General features: G+C 41.1%; 1 protein-coding gene across 2 annotated transcripts in view; it reads right to left on the minus strand.

Moving 5' to 3' along the window:
- LOC136877515 (anoctamin-7) overlaps positions 1 to 16,777 on the minus strand; it is an 865,825-nt gene that overhangs the window by 502,404 nt on the left and 346,644 nt on the right. The window lies entirely within an intron of this gene.

A 16,777-nucleotide genomic window follows, 5' to 3' on the forward strand; every position in this document is an offset into this window, starting at 1 on the left:
AATTCTTGCGATTTAAAATCTGTAAAACGTATTTTCAATCCCAAGAGAATCGAACCCGAGACTACCGGGTGAGAGGCATGCACACTAAACCAAGCTGTAGGCTATAGGTTACATTTTTTTTTGTTCCACAGTCTTTGAAGTTGTATCTGCGCAGTCCTTCACAGCGATGTGCGGAATGCATGTGTTGGCTGAAATTGTACACGCATCTTCCGGCTGTAGTAACCTTGAACGAAGACACTGCGTGATGATAAGCTACTTGTAACTCACGGAACGTCTTCTTAGCTGAGTAGCATTCAGCCCGTGTAAGCTCCTAACATAAAATATCATGATTGTACGGAGAGGTTAAAACACAGTGCCAGCATATAGCCCACTCCTATCGAAAGAGCCTGCACGGCGCCGGCATGTAGGCTACTCCTGTTGAAGGAGCCTGTACAAGGTTTAACACCCCTCCATCAACAGCCCTTACTTAATGCTGGCTTTTTTGCACGCCCTCGAAACTACCTAAGAATGTAATATAAAATAGTAGGGAGAGGGTAAAACCCGGTGCCGGCACATAGCCTACTCCTACCGAAGAAGCCTGCACACAGCTTAACGCCTCCATCCGACAAACGAATCACCCTCAACACTCTTGTACTCACAATCATTTTCGAAGGAGTCTGCATAAGGTTTAACGTCCCCATCAACAGCCCTTACTTAATGCAGGCTTTTTTGCACACCCGCCTCTTAGATCATACACCATAGTTTTACGACCGGTTACCCTTCCTGACTAGGATTTTAAATCGCAGTATACGCGATAAATTTGTTATAGCGGGTTTTATAACTAGATATCCCGGTACCGGCACATAGCCTACTCCTACCGTAGAAGCCTGCACAAGGCTTATTGCCTCCATCCGACAGATGAATCACCATCAACGTCTTGTACTCAAAATCATTTTCGAAGAAGTCTGCACAAGGTTTAACGCCCCTAACAACAACCCTTACTTAATGCTGGCTTTTTTGCACACCCCGCCTCTTAGATCATACACCATAGTTTTACGACCGGTTACCCTTCCTGACTAGGATTTTAAATCGCAGTATACGCGATAAATTTGTTGTAGCGGGTTTTATAACTAGATGTCCCGGTACCGGCACATAGCCTACTCCTACCGAAGAAGCCTGCACACAGCTTAACGCCTCCATCCGACAAATGAATCACCCTCAACACTCTTCAATCATTCTCGCTACTTCGGAAGATAGCAGGTTCGAACTCCTACTGTCGGAAGCCGTAAAAAAATAGCAAATGCTAGACGAGGGACCTGCGCGATCGTCATAACATGATCTAGACGGATGCCCTTCCTGACGGCATAAGTTACCAGGATTTGAATTGCGGTATCCATCATTGTGTCTGACTTGCGTGTATGCAAGCTCACGCGTATTTTTTTTTTTTGCTGAGATATCATGCTACTTCTGTTCGCTAGCTAGAGCGGAAACTCGCAGTACTGCGTCTATTTCGTCTTACAACTTGGAGGAGACAACATGTGTACATATAATTTATGATCTTTCATCCCCCTATTTTTTTAAAAAAAAACATGTAAGTATGTAGTATCTCGGAACATTCTTATCCGTGTGTGTATGTGTTTCGAGAAAAAAATAAAAAAGAGTAACGTGTATCAGTGTTCTAGTCGTGTTGCAATTACTAAGCGAGTGACCCGAGCGAGTTGGCTACGCAGTGTGCTTTCTTGATTTTCGTATGACATATATCAGTGTATTTGCAATTACTAAGCGTCTTAGCAGTGCGATGAACGAGTTAGCTACGCGGTATAGATTTTTTTTATTTTCGTACTAAGCAAATCATTTGAAGTGTTGCCGAGTTAGCTATGCGATATGTGCACAGTGTGTTTTTGATTTTCATACTAGGCAAGTGATAGGCGAGATAGCTATGCGATATGTGCACAATGTGTGTTTTTGATTTTTACAGTAGGTAAATCATTGAAGTTGTACTTTTGCTCTGAACACATCAAACAATGTTCTTACAGTGTTCGATTCTAGTCTTGCTATGTTTCAATCTAATTTTCTTAGAACAAAGGTATCCCGTAACATTTTGTATCGGTTCACATGTTAAGGTTAACGACATCGAGTGCAGTGTTCGATTCTAGTCTTGTTATGTTTCAATCTAATTTTCTTAGAACAAAGGTATCCCCTAACATGTTGTACAGTGTTCGGTTCTACTTGTTTAGTGATCTGAACACATCAATCAATGTTCTGATCACATGTTGTATCGAGTGCAGTGTTCAATTCTAGTCTTGTTATGTTTCAATCTGATCTTCTTAGAACAAAGGTATCCCCTAACATGTTGTACAGTGTTCGGTTCTAGTCTTGTTATGTTTCAATCAAATTTTCTTAGAACAAAGGTATCCCCTGACATGTTGTACTGTGTTCGGTTCTACTTGTTTAGTGATCTGAACACATCGATCAATGTTCTGATCACATGTTAAGGTTAACGACATCGAGTGTAGTGTTCGATTCTAGTCTTGTTATGTTTCAATCTAATTTTCTTAGAACAAAGGTATCACCTAACATGTTGTACAGTGTTCGGTTCTACTTGTTTAGTGATCTGAACACGTCAATCAATGTTCTGATCACATGTTGTATCGAGTGCAGTGTTCAATTCTAGTCTTGTTATGTTTCAATCTGATCTTCTTAGAACAAAAGTATCCCCTAACATGTTGTACAGCCTTCGATTCTACTTATGTAGTGTTCTGAACACACCAGACAATGTTTTAATCACATGTTGAAGTTAACGACATCGAGTGCAGGGTTCGATTCAAGTCTTGTTATGTTTCTTTCGTAATCCGCAAGTCTAAACATGCATATCGCTGCACACTCTTGCCGTCGCGATGCGTGTTCGATAAAGTTATGCCTTGACAGAGGAGGAGGAGGAGGCGGAGGTGGTAGGGGAGGAGGAGGAGGAGGAGGAAGAGCAGGAGGTAGAGGAGGTGTCGTATAATCTCCTTCAAGATAGTAGATGAGAGGTTAGGTTAGCGAATGCACTAATGTTTAATGATGATAGCTAACGGAATTTCAAATTATCCGTCACCACAATTCAAAGGGATAGCAGCACGGTGCTCTGTTGATTAAAGATGGCATCTAGATAGAATTTCAAATTGCCGTCACCACATGTTAAATGTATGTAGCTAGAGATAGCAGCACGATGCTCTGTTGAATAAAGATGGTGGATGATAGCTAACGGAAGGTTTTTATTTTCAAATTATCCGCCACCACATGTTAAATGTATGTAGCTAAAGATAGCAGTACGAAGCTTTGTTGATTAAAGATGACGGATGACAAGTAACAGAACTTTTCAAATTGCCCGCTACTACAGAGAGCAGCACGGCGCTCTGTAGATTAAAGATGGTGGATGACAGCTGACGAAATTACCCGCATGATAGCAGCACAGTGCTCTATTGATTAAAGATGGCGGATGATAGCTGTCAAAAAAGCACGTGGCTTTGTTTACTAAACAAGAGCACGTGGAATTTTCCGCCACCACATTTCAAAGGTATCTAGCTAAAGATGGCAGCACGGTACTCTCTTGATTAAAGATGGCGGATGACAGCTGTCAAAAAGCACGTAGAATTTGCCACCGGCATAAAGAGGGCAGCACGGTGCTCTCTGGCGGTTGACAGCTGTCAGAAAAGCACATGGGTTTGTTTCCAAACAAGAGCGTGTAGAATTTACCACCACCACACAGAGGGCAGCACGGTGCTCTCTAGATTAAAGATGGCGGATGATAGCTGACAAAAAAGCGCATAGGTTTGTTTCCAAACAGGAGCATAAAGAATTTGCCGCCACTACATAGAGTGCAGCACTGAGGTTTGCGATGCAAGATGGCGGATGACAGCTGTGACGTACTACATTTCAAAGGTAAGTAGCTAAAGAGGGCAGCACGGTGCTCTCTGGATTAAAGATGGCGGTTGACAGCTGCACGTGGCTTTGTTTCCAAACAAGAGCACGTGGAATTTGCCGCCACTACATTTCAAAGGTATCTAGCTAAAGAGTGCAGCACTGAGGTTTGCAATGCAAGATGGCGGGTGACAGCTGTGACGTACCACATTTCAAAGGTAAGTAGCTAAAGAGGGCAGCACGGTGCTCTATAGATTAAAGATGGCGGTTGACAGCTGCACGTGGCTTTGTTCCAAACAAGAGCACGTGGAATTTGCCGCCACTACATTTCAAAGGTATCTAGCTAAAGAGTGCAGCACTGAGGTTTCGGATGCAAGATGGCGGATGACAGCTGTGACGTACCACATTTCAAAGGTAAGTAGCTAAAGAGGGCAGCACTGTGTTCTATAGATTAAAGATGGCGGATGACAGCTGCACGTGGATTTGTTTATCTCACGCTAGTGAGGTTAAGTTGGTAGCACTAAGGTTTAGGCCCGCCAAGATGGTAGCACTGCCGATGACAGGTGACGAATTTACATCTACTACGATAAAGAGGGCAGCACAGTGCTCTGTGGTTTAAAGATGGCGGGTGACAGCTGTCAAAAAAGCACGTGGCTGTCAAAAAGCACGTGGCTTTGTTTACCACACGCTAGTTATGTTAAGTTGGCACTACTGAGGTTTAGGCCCGTCAAGATGACAGTACTGAGGTTAGCGATGCGTTGTTGTCGATGACAGCTATCAAAAAGCACGTGGCTTTGTTTACAAATTCAAATTTCCCGCGGGTGGTGGAAGAGACCTCTGGGAGGCCTCTGAATGTGGTGGTGGTGGTGGTGGTGGTGGAGGAGGCATCTGGGAAGCCTCTGGCTGTGGTGGTGGTGGAGGTGGCCTCTGGGAGCCGGTGGGGGTGGCGGCGCCCGAACTGTCCAATTATACTACTGTAGGCCAAGACCCTTCTTCGCTGTTGTGCCATAGGGCTTAGTTATTTCGGAAGACATCGATTACAACGTCACTTGTAAGGATTAAAACATCACAACGTCGCCGCACGTTTGTTGTCAACTATACAACAACATTAGGAATAATTCTGAGAAGAAATTCGGCAGTTTTCTTGTTTGTGCTAATAAAAGTTTATATTCTGTAGAATGCAATTTTAGTGGAGATGATTATGATTTCGTACGATATAATATGTTAAATTCAACTAAAAACTGACCGTGCTGAGAGTCTACAACTCCTGATAGTGGACAAACGTGGCGCACTTGTGCTCAGAATTAACACTAAGAGGACAAAGGTTATGGCCATCAGTAGAACTCGAGACACACAGATCCACTAGAACATCTACAGCAGACAAATTGAACAGGTGCTCAAGTTTAGGTTGGAAAGTCGGGTCACTTAAGAGCTAGATTCTCACATAGAGATCTGTGTGCGAATAGCAATGACTCGCGCAGGCTTTGTGAATATGAGAAATCTACTGTGCGAATAAACCTCAGTCCATAGGTAAGATGTTCTGTGCATTCTGTATTCCTGTATAGCGCAAAGACATGGTCACTCAAAAAATATACACCATACAGAGATTGGAAGCATTTGAGATGTGGATATTCCGAATAATACTACAGATCTCGTGAACAGAATATGTGTCCATTGCAGAGGTACTGAAGCGTATGGAAAATAATCGAGAGTTAATCAACGTACTGAAAAAGTGAAAATAATAGTTCATTTAACACAAATCATCAGAAACGAAAAATACCATCTTCTAAAGTTGATCTTGCAAAGGAAAATTGATGGACGAGGAGTTCGAGGTCGAAGGAGACACTCGTGGCTGAGAAACTTGCGGGAATGGTGAGTACTAGATGAGAACTAGCTTCGCCAGCTTTGTAGCCAACCTTCACTAAAGGAAACGGCACCCCAAGAACAATAATAAGCAAAAAGAAGTACTAAAACCATAATACTTTCATATATTCATATACTATGTGTTTGTAGAGCATGAAGTTCTGTTCCTGCTGTCAAAATCTTATTTTCGGTTTAAGTATTTTATAAAACTGTAAAATTGAACTCTCGGGCTCATTTAAATCAACAGCTGTTAATATTTAACTACTAGTTAAACTGTGTATTAAATTTATAGCCCCGTTAACATTTGTTAACTATCCCAAAATGGCTACTGTGAACCATGGTTTTTGATGAGAATTGCTGTAGTTAGATATTTCGAACAACATTCCTGATAAAGGGAAAATTCTAATACGTAATTATTTAGGAAATATAACGTACGCAGAATTTCTACAAGCAAGGAGATTATCGAAAACAGTTGTTACTAAACCATTTGATGAAATTCGACCGAGAATATAACTTAATATCGTACGAACAGAAACTGACGCATGTATCCCCTGTTACTGGTACCCATAACGTTAAGATTTTATGCTACTATCTTGTTTTTTCAAATAATGGTAGGACCAAACCAAACACCATGGCGCAACAAACCCGAACGGCTATGGCCAACCAAGCGACCGTTGCTCAGCTCGAAGGCTGTGGTCAGCACGACGAATCTTCTCGGCCGTTATTCTTTGCTTTCTAGACCGGAGTCGCTATCTCACCGCCAGATAGCCTCTCAATTGTTCACGTAAGTTGAGTAGACCTCGAAACAGCTCTCAGATCCAGTCAAATATCCCTGACTGGTCTGAGAACTTGAACCGGGACCTCCGGGTGAGAGGACCCCACGCTACCCCTACACCACGCGGCCAACGCAATGATTGGACACAGTGACAAAATTTCAAAGCATACAGTTTGTATTTGTAGCGATAGCATCCATGTGAAGAAAATACGTAACATATCCTTAGTTAGGAGATCGCCATCAGATTATGCACGACTTCTGATAAATATAATGTTTTTCTGGTGTTTTAGTTGATAGAGATTCTTCAGCATAAGAAATACTCTCCAACTACTCTTAATATGCACCACACCGAGTCAAGGTTAAAAGAAGAAGAGAAACTACTTTTCCCTTTGCGAATACCAAATGATCATAACCTAACATGAGAACATTTTATCTAAACGGTACAAAATTCAAACCATTCAAAATTGAGAAGATGATGGAAAACATACTATGGTAAGAACAGGAAGTTTCCTGCCAATAAGTAGCAAACCTCACGAAGTGAATTAACCAAAACATAGCGTATCCATGCAGCTAATGAGGAGCCATTTCTGCGGCACGTGACTAGTAGCAAGAGAACACTTCGTTCAATTTACATTGGTGTGTTCCATTAGTTCTTTTACTACTTCACTGTAAATAACTTAATTTTGATAATTTTATATTTAAATACATTCAGTTTTCTGATGACCGCAGTGTAATTAGGGCTTTCAGAGGAAAGTAATGTACGGTGGACTGTTAATGGAACGCCCACAAAACACCACATGAAATGACTGAAACATTTTACGATGCGTCTATTATACTGACGTTCAAAGGTACAATACCTGACTATCGACGTTAAGCTTCAAGGTTTATAATTCTTGGGCAGGAGGTGCACTTTCTGTACCCTTATTTTAGGAAAACAATTTTGCAGTGTGCACCTTGCGGATATCCTAGGTCTAAATTGTCAACAATTAGATATGAGTCTTGCGTGTTGTTCTTATCTCCGGTCACAATGGTAATATTTCTTCAGGGTGGTAACATAATAATGCTTGCCAGTTCGAACATGTGCAGGCTGGTTGCAAGATCAAGAACTGCAGCTTACGTATCCGAGAGCGAAAATGTCACTTCTGATGGTCTTAGTTTATATGGGAGACCCTGTACATTACCGGGGATTTTATTCAATCAATCAATCAATCAATCAATCAATCAATCAATCAATCAATCAATCAATCAATCAATCAATCAATCAATCAATCAATCAATCAATCAATCAATCAATCAATCAATCAATCAATCAATCAATCAATCAATCAATCAATCAATCAATCAATACTGATCTGCATTTAGGGCAGTCGCCCAGGTGGCAGATTCCTTATTTGTTGTTTTCCTAGCCTTTTCCTAAATGATTTCAAAGAAATTGGAAATTTATTGAACGTCTCCCTTAGTAAGTTATTCAAATCCCTAACTCCCCTTCGTGTAAATGAATATTTGCCCCAATTTGTCCTCTTGAATTCCAACTTTATCTTCATACTGTGATCTTTCCTACTTTTATAGTGGTCTTGGAACAAACACATCTTCAGCTGTCCGGTGATAACGGTTGAACGAATGAGTTTTTGGAAGCTGACAGCCGTACTTTCATATAACGAGAACTACGTGCACATATTTTCTGATTTGAGAATGAAACGGTGTTAATATAGAAATGTTCCACTTCAGCAATTTTAGATCCCGTCACCTGCTGACATCAGTGTCCTGACAGCAAGGAGAGGCTTCGAGCTCGTCAAGAACGAGAAGGAATTCGATTAGACTTCTAATAAGGTGGAAGATGAACTTTTCGATAGCATCGTGAGATGAAAACTGTGTTATAAAGAAAGTTAAAGTTTGTCACAAGTTTGTCCTCCTACGAAGTTTCTCTTGACATGTCACTCAGTTGATTAACACGTCCAAGACTCGCGTACAAGTTTACTGGATCATGCATCGGCGCAATCGTTTAACATGCAGGGGACCTATCACTTACGTAAACCAATACAATCGGTCTGGTGTCTCTAACAATTTGCCGTGCTGACCACGTGTCACCTCGTAATCTGCAGTCCTTCGGGATGAGCAACGATCACTAGGTAGATCAGGGCAATCAGGGCTGTTGAGTCACAGAGGTGTCTCCCTCGATCAGTGTCTACGATCAGCACTGTAAGGACGTCATGTGCTCCAATTTGAGCTTCAGCTTCGGAACTGAAGATCCGATCAGAATGGTTGATGATGTGCAGTGCTCATCAGTCAATGAAGATGTGTTTTCATCAAGTCATTCATGTAACTCTCTCCCAAGTCTCTCCGTGACTGGCTGAGAAGAGTGTTTATTCATTCATTCATTCATTCATTCATTCATTCATTCATGCACGAGCACAATTCAGTCATGAATTCATTCGCTCTCCAATTCAGATAGACAGTCGGCCATTCTTTCATTCATTCAACTCATTCAAAACGTATGTAGTAATTTTAGCATAACTCTATAAAGATTGATCACACAAAAGTAAGCACTAATTCAAAGGGAGGGTAAGATACATGTTTTCCCTGGACTATGTAACTGTGTTAACCTCTAGGACAAAATAAAGAAACTTTAAAGAAAAACTACAATTTAGAAACTGGCCTGAAATAGTTAATACGTTTAATTGTAATGTTTAATGTTATACTATGTATGTATCATTTTTTTTTTTTTTGTTAGTGGCTTTACGTTGCACTGACACAGATAGGTCTTATGGCGGCGATGGGACAGGAAAGGCCTGGGAGTTGGAAGGAAGCGGCGGTGGCCTTAATTAAGTTACAGCCCCAGCAATTCAATTGCCTGGTGTGAAAATGGGAAAACACGGAAAACCATCTTTAGGGCTGCCGACAGTGTGATTCGAAACCACTGTCTCCCGGATGGATGTATAAAAACACACTTTGGATTACAATAATTGATTAACTCCCTCCCTAGTTTCAGATAATCCGAAATAATATCTTCTTCTTCTTCTTTATCTGTTTACCTGCCAGGGTCGGTTTTTCCCTCGGACTTAGCCGGGGATCCCACCTCTACCGCTTCAAAGGCAGTGTCCTGGGGCGTGAGACTCTGGGTCGGGGATACAACTGGTGAGGATGACCAGTACCTCACCCAGGCGGCCTCAATTGCTCTGCTGAACAGGGGCCTTGCGGGGGTATGGGAAGATTGGAAGGGATAGACAAGGAAGAGGGAAAGAAGCGGCCGTGGCCTTAGGTACCATTTGCTTGGAGGAGAAGTGGGAAACCACGGGAAGCCACTTCCAGAATGCCTGAGGTGGGAATCGAAACCACCTCTACTGAGTTGACCTCCCGAGTCTCAGTGGACCCCGTTCCAGCCTTCGTACCACTTTTCAAATTTCGTGGCAGAGCCGGGAATGAAACCCGGGCCTCCGGGTGTGGCAGCTAATCGCACTAACCACTACACCACAGAGGCGAACCGAAATAATAATTTAATAGTGAAAACAATATGTTCATTAAAATATGTTCACTTTGAGGACTAGCATACCGAACCAATAGACCTAAAATACGGCTCATTGAAGCGGGCAATGCACCATGCACGCTCTACCCTTCTGACATGTCTATCATGCTCTTTCTCAAGAATTTCGTTCAATAGTTGGTGAATTTTAGACGTTTTATAATAATAATAATAATAATAATAATAATAATAATAATAATAATAATAATAATATACCAACTTAAAAAATGACGTCTCTTTGCCTTCCCAAATTACGTCACCTTTAAACTGCATCCTTGAATTTCATGAAATTATTCAAAAACGTTCTGAGAAGGCTCTGTGACAATTTATGCGAAAATAAGGGACTAAAAATATTTGGAACATTATTTTCAAAACATCACTATCTCGCTCGTTCACGCCAAAACTGTAGGAACAGTTGAGCTCGCCCAGATGAGACACATGGAATAACCAGTAACTCAAATGAGGCTCGTAATATGTACTGTGACGTAGCAATATTAAGGGGAATAAACAAGAAAATATAATTTTTCCCTTAATATTACCTCTATAGGGAAACTATAATATATAATAGACGTTGTTCAAAATAAGTTACCAGTATTTTATTTTATGTAGTTTTACCGTGCGAGGAATTACAACAAAGGTATTTATCCCGAATTTCAAAATATCTACTGGAATATGAATTCTAACTATAAAGTTTACTTAAAAATGTCTATAAAACATAAATTCCAATCATTTATATCTGATAGATTCACGAACTATATATAACACGGTAGTATAATCAATATTTTACATGTTTATTTCAAAGTCCAATGCTTAACTTCACCGATAAATTTCATTCATCACGGTAACGAATTGAGGCTATAGTTGTTGTTGTTGTTGTTGTTGTTGTTGTTGTCATAGTTTCTATAAGATACAATATCCCGAGGTGATCAGCCCCTGTCGATCAGGGTACTCACGAGTGGTGTCTAATTAGGCTATCCTGCTAATCCAATGGTTCATGATCTGAGCAATAAGCCATAAGAGACGGGCAGCACAGCTAGTTGAAGGGCCAAAATGGGCAGCTAGCGCGCTCTACGGTTCACATCCCTGCCAACACTGCAACAGTAAGCTTATGACGTCAAGTGGTTCAGAAAGGACAACTTTTGGAATTAAAATTACTACTTCACTTACTTATGTATCTACTTCATTCTACGAGACGACAAGCAGTCAGCAGACCTCGTCACCCGCCTTATGATGGATAGTGGCCTGTTTTATCGTGTATAAACGTAGTATATTCTATTAGTTTTATTTTATTGTTTACTATATGTTATTCTATTTGCTCTACTTTACTTTGTGCTTGTATATTTTAATCCGTTATTTTAACTTCTAATTTGAACAAATTATATGAATTCACTTCAAGGCAATGCCTTATTCTACCATAATCTATGTTTTCTATCAATTTATCAGAAAATAGGCATTGCGAGTTAGATACACGGATTATTTTAAATTTATAATCATTTTCATCATCATTCGTTTAAATTCTAGTCAGTGGATACATTTATCATTTTAATTATCATGTAATTTCGTTCCTCCTCTTACCATTAGGGGCCGATGACCTAGACGCTAGGCTCCTTTAAACAACAATCATCATCATCATCATCATCATCATCATCATTACCATCATCATTATTACTACTTTAAATATCGTGTTGCTTTTTTATATTTGCTTTACGTCGCACCGACACAGGTAGGTCTTATGGCGACCATAGGACAGGAACTGCCTAGGAGTGGTAAGTAAGCGGCCGTGGCATTAATTAAGGTACAGCCCCAGTGTTTGCCTGGTGTGAAAATGGGAAACAACGGAAAACCATCTTCAGGGCAGCCGACAGTGGAGTTTAAACCCACAATCTCCCGGATGTAAGCTCATAGCTGCGCGACCCAAACCGTACGGACAACTTGCCCAGTGTTGCTATTTCTAACCACCCACAATCTTAAGTAGGAAAATTAATTCCGAAAGCTCTGGTGATGGCGAAAGCTGTATCCATCTTTGGTGATTACACCTCCTTCCTTTCAATTATTTCTACTTGTACTACTACAGCTACCACTACTAATAGTACTATTATTACTACGACTACTAATAATAAGAGATTTTAGCGAGATGTTTTATGAGGAGAAAGGAGAATGTATTATTTATTGATAGCAGAGAAAACCGCCACCGAGAAATAACTTATGACGCGTTGTGCAATTGTGGCTGCAAATGCCACTGTAGCCCTTTAGGTCATCCGGAGAATGTACCGAAGACTTACAACTGGGACCCATTGGTTTATAATGTAACACGGATCTAAAGGAAACATTTAATGAAAGAGATATCATTGGTTCCTACCAACTCATTGATCCAACTCCAACATAATATCAACATTCGGAAGGACACTATTTCTACGATGAAGCTCAACACGCTCTTAAAATGTGTGATGAGAATTGCTTCCACATCAAAGATGACACACATTTTTCAAAAACTAATTGCCAAGATATGTCAGCAGCATTCGACTCTTACATCTGTTTACTAATATGTTAAGAAGGAAGCCATAATTTACAGTGTCGACTCAGTTAAATGCAACACAAAAGCTTTTCAGTCTGTTGAACACACATCTTAAATATGAATATTATACGGGGTGTTTGAAAAAGGACTCCCTAGTTTTAATGCGTCCTAGAATCTGTACAAAGTGACATACACTATTCTAGTTTGTGGTGTGTGATTCATCAACTCTCCAAGTTTGGCTCCCCTGCAGTTGGCAGGCCTGCTTCACCATGAGACGGCGCCATTGCTGTTTGTTTCCTCTGTTCCCCCAGTTCAGTCCAGGCGTGCGTGCAGTGCAGTGCAGAACAGAGGAAACAAACAACAATGGCGCGGTCTCAAGGTCAAGCAGACCTGCCAAATGCAGGGGAGCCAAACTTGGAGAGTTGATGAATCACACACCACAAAGTAGAATAGTGTATGTCAGTATTTAAGATTTTAGGACACATTGAAACTAGGGAGTTCTTTTTCAAACACCCTGTACTACAAAATACACACTATTCATATATTGTTTAATAATGTGTTTGATTAATAATAATAATAATAATAATAATAATAATAATAATAATAATAATAATAATAATACATAGTAATCGCATGGCCTTAGCTACTCTGTGCAATCATTTTTATTTGACGCCATATGGCTTCTTGCTCGTCAATTTTGACGTTCCGTTTTACTTTAGGCCATTGTCGTAATTTAAATGGGGCGTAATATTGAGTATCTGATCAATACTTTACCAGTTCATTAGAAAATAAAAATCATCAGCATGTTTCCAGTCATTCAACCGGGTCAGGGATAGTATGAATATAGCCCCCCATCTAGCGCAGAGGCTAGGAATTGTGCCGGCTGCCCAAGGCATTCGCACTCCTCTGGGGCAATAATGAAATGAAACGATATTGGAGAGGGTTACTGAAATGAAAGATGACAGGGAAAACCGGAGTACTCGGAGAAAAACGCGCCCCGCCTCCGCTTTGTCCAACACAAATCTCCAATGGAGTGATCGGAATTTGAACCATGGAACCCAGCGGTGAGAGCCCGGGCGCTGTCGACTGAATCATGGAGGGTCTTTACCAGTTCATTTACCCGTCAGTAGTAATAGCATTATTTTATATTATGTCATAAGAGCTAATATATCGTTTTTGTTCTTCTAGTCCACAACATGATTTCAGGAAGTGACATAGCACAATAAACTTTCCCTACAATACGCCTTATAAAATTACTGAAATAAAATTGTGTAATCATTGCTGAGTTCTCTGCGCGGTCAAGCCAGCACGTACAGTAAGCAACATACACGTGAATTTGATGAGGGCTTTGTCAGACATAGCAAGAAATAATAGCCGACCTGAGTGGGGAAGTACTTCGCGAGTTCGGTCCTGGCTAAACTGGACGGCATTTGAAGTTGTGCAACCACTCCGTGTAAGTTTCAGGGAAACTCAGCAGACAGAGTGTGTGAAATACTGTAGATCAGAGGTAGAGTGCCGGCTTAAGGATTTCAAAATCGCTGGTCCCTACAAACCTGGCAGAGATATTGGGGCATTAAGTGGAAACGAAATATCCATTGGACACTCCACGTCTTGCTAAATCGGCATGTAAATGTTCTCTAGAGACACATTTGATGTTCACCCGACAAAACTCATTAAAACTCATCTATATTTCAGCTAGCAGAGATTCGGTTTACTCTGTCAACAGTGAAATAGAACATCGAAATAGACCCGCAGGGAGTCTAAATGATACAAGACGTAATTGACTTTTCACGGCAGCAGAAGCTACACGATGATTAAATTATCAGCTACTGGGAGTATAATTTAAGACTTCGCACTTCTGGTCACAAGCCGCGGGAATTCGCAAGCCAGTGCCATGTCGCTTGTGTCAAGCTTGGCGTGATAAGAAGTGTTGGCAGCTGACGCAGCAAATACTTATATAGTTGTCTCGCTCAGTTCGCTAGAAACTATTGGAATTTAAAGGCGTGTTATAAGGTAACTATTATCGCTATTTTTAAGTACACTTTTGGTAGAGCGTTATTTGCACAAGAAGAAGGAACCAGTTAGAAGGTGCCTTTGAAAATTCCGTAGAGAGTTTCCCGGGTCTACAGTACCATCAAAATGATACGTGCAGCAACTCGTTCACAAGTGGCGTGGTACTGGTTTCGTAACTGAAGAAAAAACAGGGAAGGAGTGCAGCCCTCACACAGGAGAGGTTAGAATATAACATGCAGGCAAGACTGCAATTCAGTCCACACAGAAGTCGCTTCAAAGAGTAGGTCAGGAAACTGGTATTTCACATTCATCAGCACGTAATGCAGCACAATTATTACATTTACGATCTTATCCCGTTCTCATTTAGTTCATAACACACAGCCTTCAGAGTTCATTGCAAGAATGAGATTTAGTAATTGGCAAATGGATAGTGTTCACGACGATGTTGTGGATCCGATCTTTATTTTCATTTGCTTATTTATTTATTTATTTATTTATTTATTTATTTATTTATTTATTTATTTATCCTGAGCATGTATATAACAGGTAAGTTCAGCTTTTTTAGTTTCAATAATAATGTTATTTGCTTTACGTCCCACCAACTACTTTTACCGTTTTCGGAGACGCCGAGGCGCCGGCATATAGTTCCGCAGGAGTTCTTTTACGTGCCGTGACACGAGGCTGACGTATTTGAGCACCTTCAAATACCACCGGACTGAGCCAGAATCAAACCTGCCAAGTTGGGGTCAGAAGGCTAGCGCCTCAACCGTCTCTTTGCTTTCTATAGGCATAATGATGACGCTTCTTTGAGACAATTACGTCCGCTGGCCATTGCGGGCCCTACACTCGCTGTCTCCGTTTCTCCGCACTCTTATGCTTCGGTTCTCCGCCATGAAGTCTTAAATTATACTGTAAATACTGAAAAAACTGTGAATACAAAATGTCCCATTGTCCCGAAAGTTTATTTGCGAACACTCAAAATATCCTGCTTCCATCTGGTAATTTGCCATGTTATTAAAGTAATTATCGATAGAAAGCGCCACTTGTAGGACGACTAAGAACTATTTCATTTAAAATATTTATCTATTATTCTCATTATGTTGGTAGCTGCAGTACATATTTGATTTGTCGATCTATGATAATAGCAACCGTTTCAGGTCTTTAAATTGTTGTGCAGTACAGCATTCATCTGTAACACCCTGCAGTCCTGCTCTGTGGTGTAATGGTTAGTGTGATTAGCTGCCACCCCCGGAGGCGAGGATTCGATTCTCGGCTCTGCCAAGAAATTTGAAAAGTGATACGAGGGCTGGAACGGGGTTCACTCAGCCTTGGGAGGTCAACTGAGTAGAGGGGGGTTCGATATCCACCTCAGCCATCCTCGATGTGATTTTCCGTAGTTTCGCACTTTTTCTCCAGGCAAATGCCAGGATAGTACCTAACTTAAGGTCATGGCCGCTTACTTTCTTCTTCCTTTTCCGATCTTCCCATCCCCCCACAAGGCCCCTGTACAACATAGCAGGTGAGAACGCCTCAGTGAGGTACTGATCCTCCTTCTCAGTTGTATCCCCGACCCTAAGTCTCACGCTCCAGGACACTGCCCTTGAGGTGGTACAGGTGGGGTCCTTCGCTTAGTCCGAGGGAAAACCAACCCTGGAGGGTAAACAGATTAAGAAAGGAAGAAAGAAACTCCCTGAAACAAAAATGTTATCTAAACGGCAATAATATCTTTTCAGGTCGATACTCGATGGGGATTTGACTCAGTTTTACGGTCAGATGCCCTTCTTGACGCTTACCAAACATAGCGGGAATTATTTACTGCTTTATGTTTGTTTGGCTGTTTTGTGTGTGGTGTGTTGTCTTAGATGAATGAAAACACCCAACCCTTCAAACAGAGGTATAAATTGCACGTAGTTAAAATACCCAACCCGACTGGGAATTGAACTCGGTGACCTCGGAACTGAAGTCCAGTACTCTGAGCATTCAGCCAAGTAGCTGGACTTCAATCAGCAGTGATAAGGTATCATACGCAGCATTTTGTGAAAAAATTTGGAGAGATGAAGCTTCTTCATCAAATACTGCATACAAGTTGCCTAAGTGCAGCATCACAAACGGATCTAGCCCTGCAGAATACCCTGAGTGGGTAATTTCAATGAGCAATGCGAAAATAGGCATAATTTTCACAACAATTTGTCAAAATAATTATCTTGTT

This window comes from Anabrus simplex, chromosome 7 (assembly GCF_040414725.1).
Source record: "Anabrus simplex isolate iqAnaSimp1 chromosome 7, ASM4041472v1, whole genome shotgun sequence".
In the NCBI taxonomy this organism is placed as follows: domain Eukaryota; kingdom Metazoa; phylum Arthropoda; class Insecta; order Orthoptera; family Tettigoniidae; genus Anabrus; species Anabrus simplex.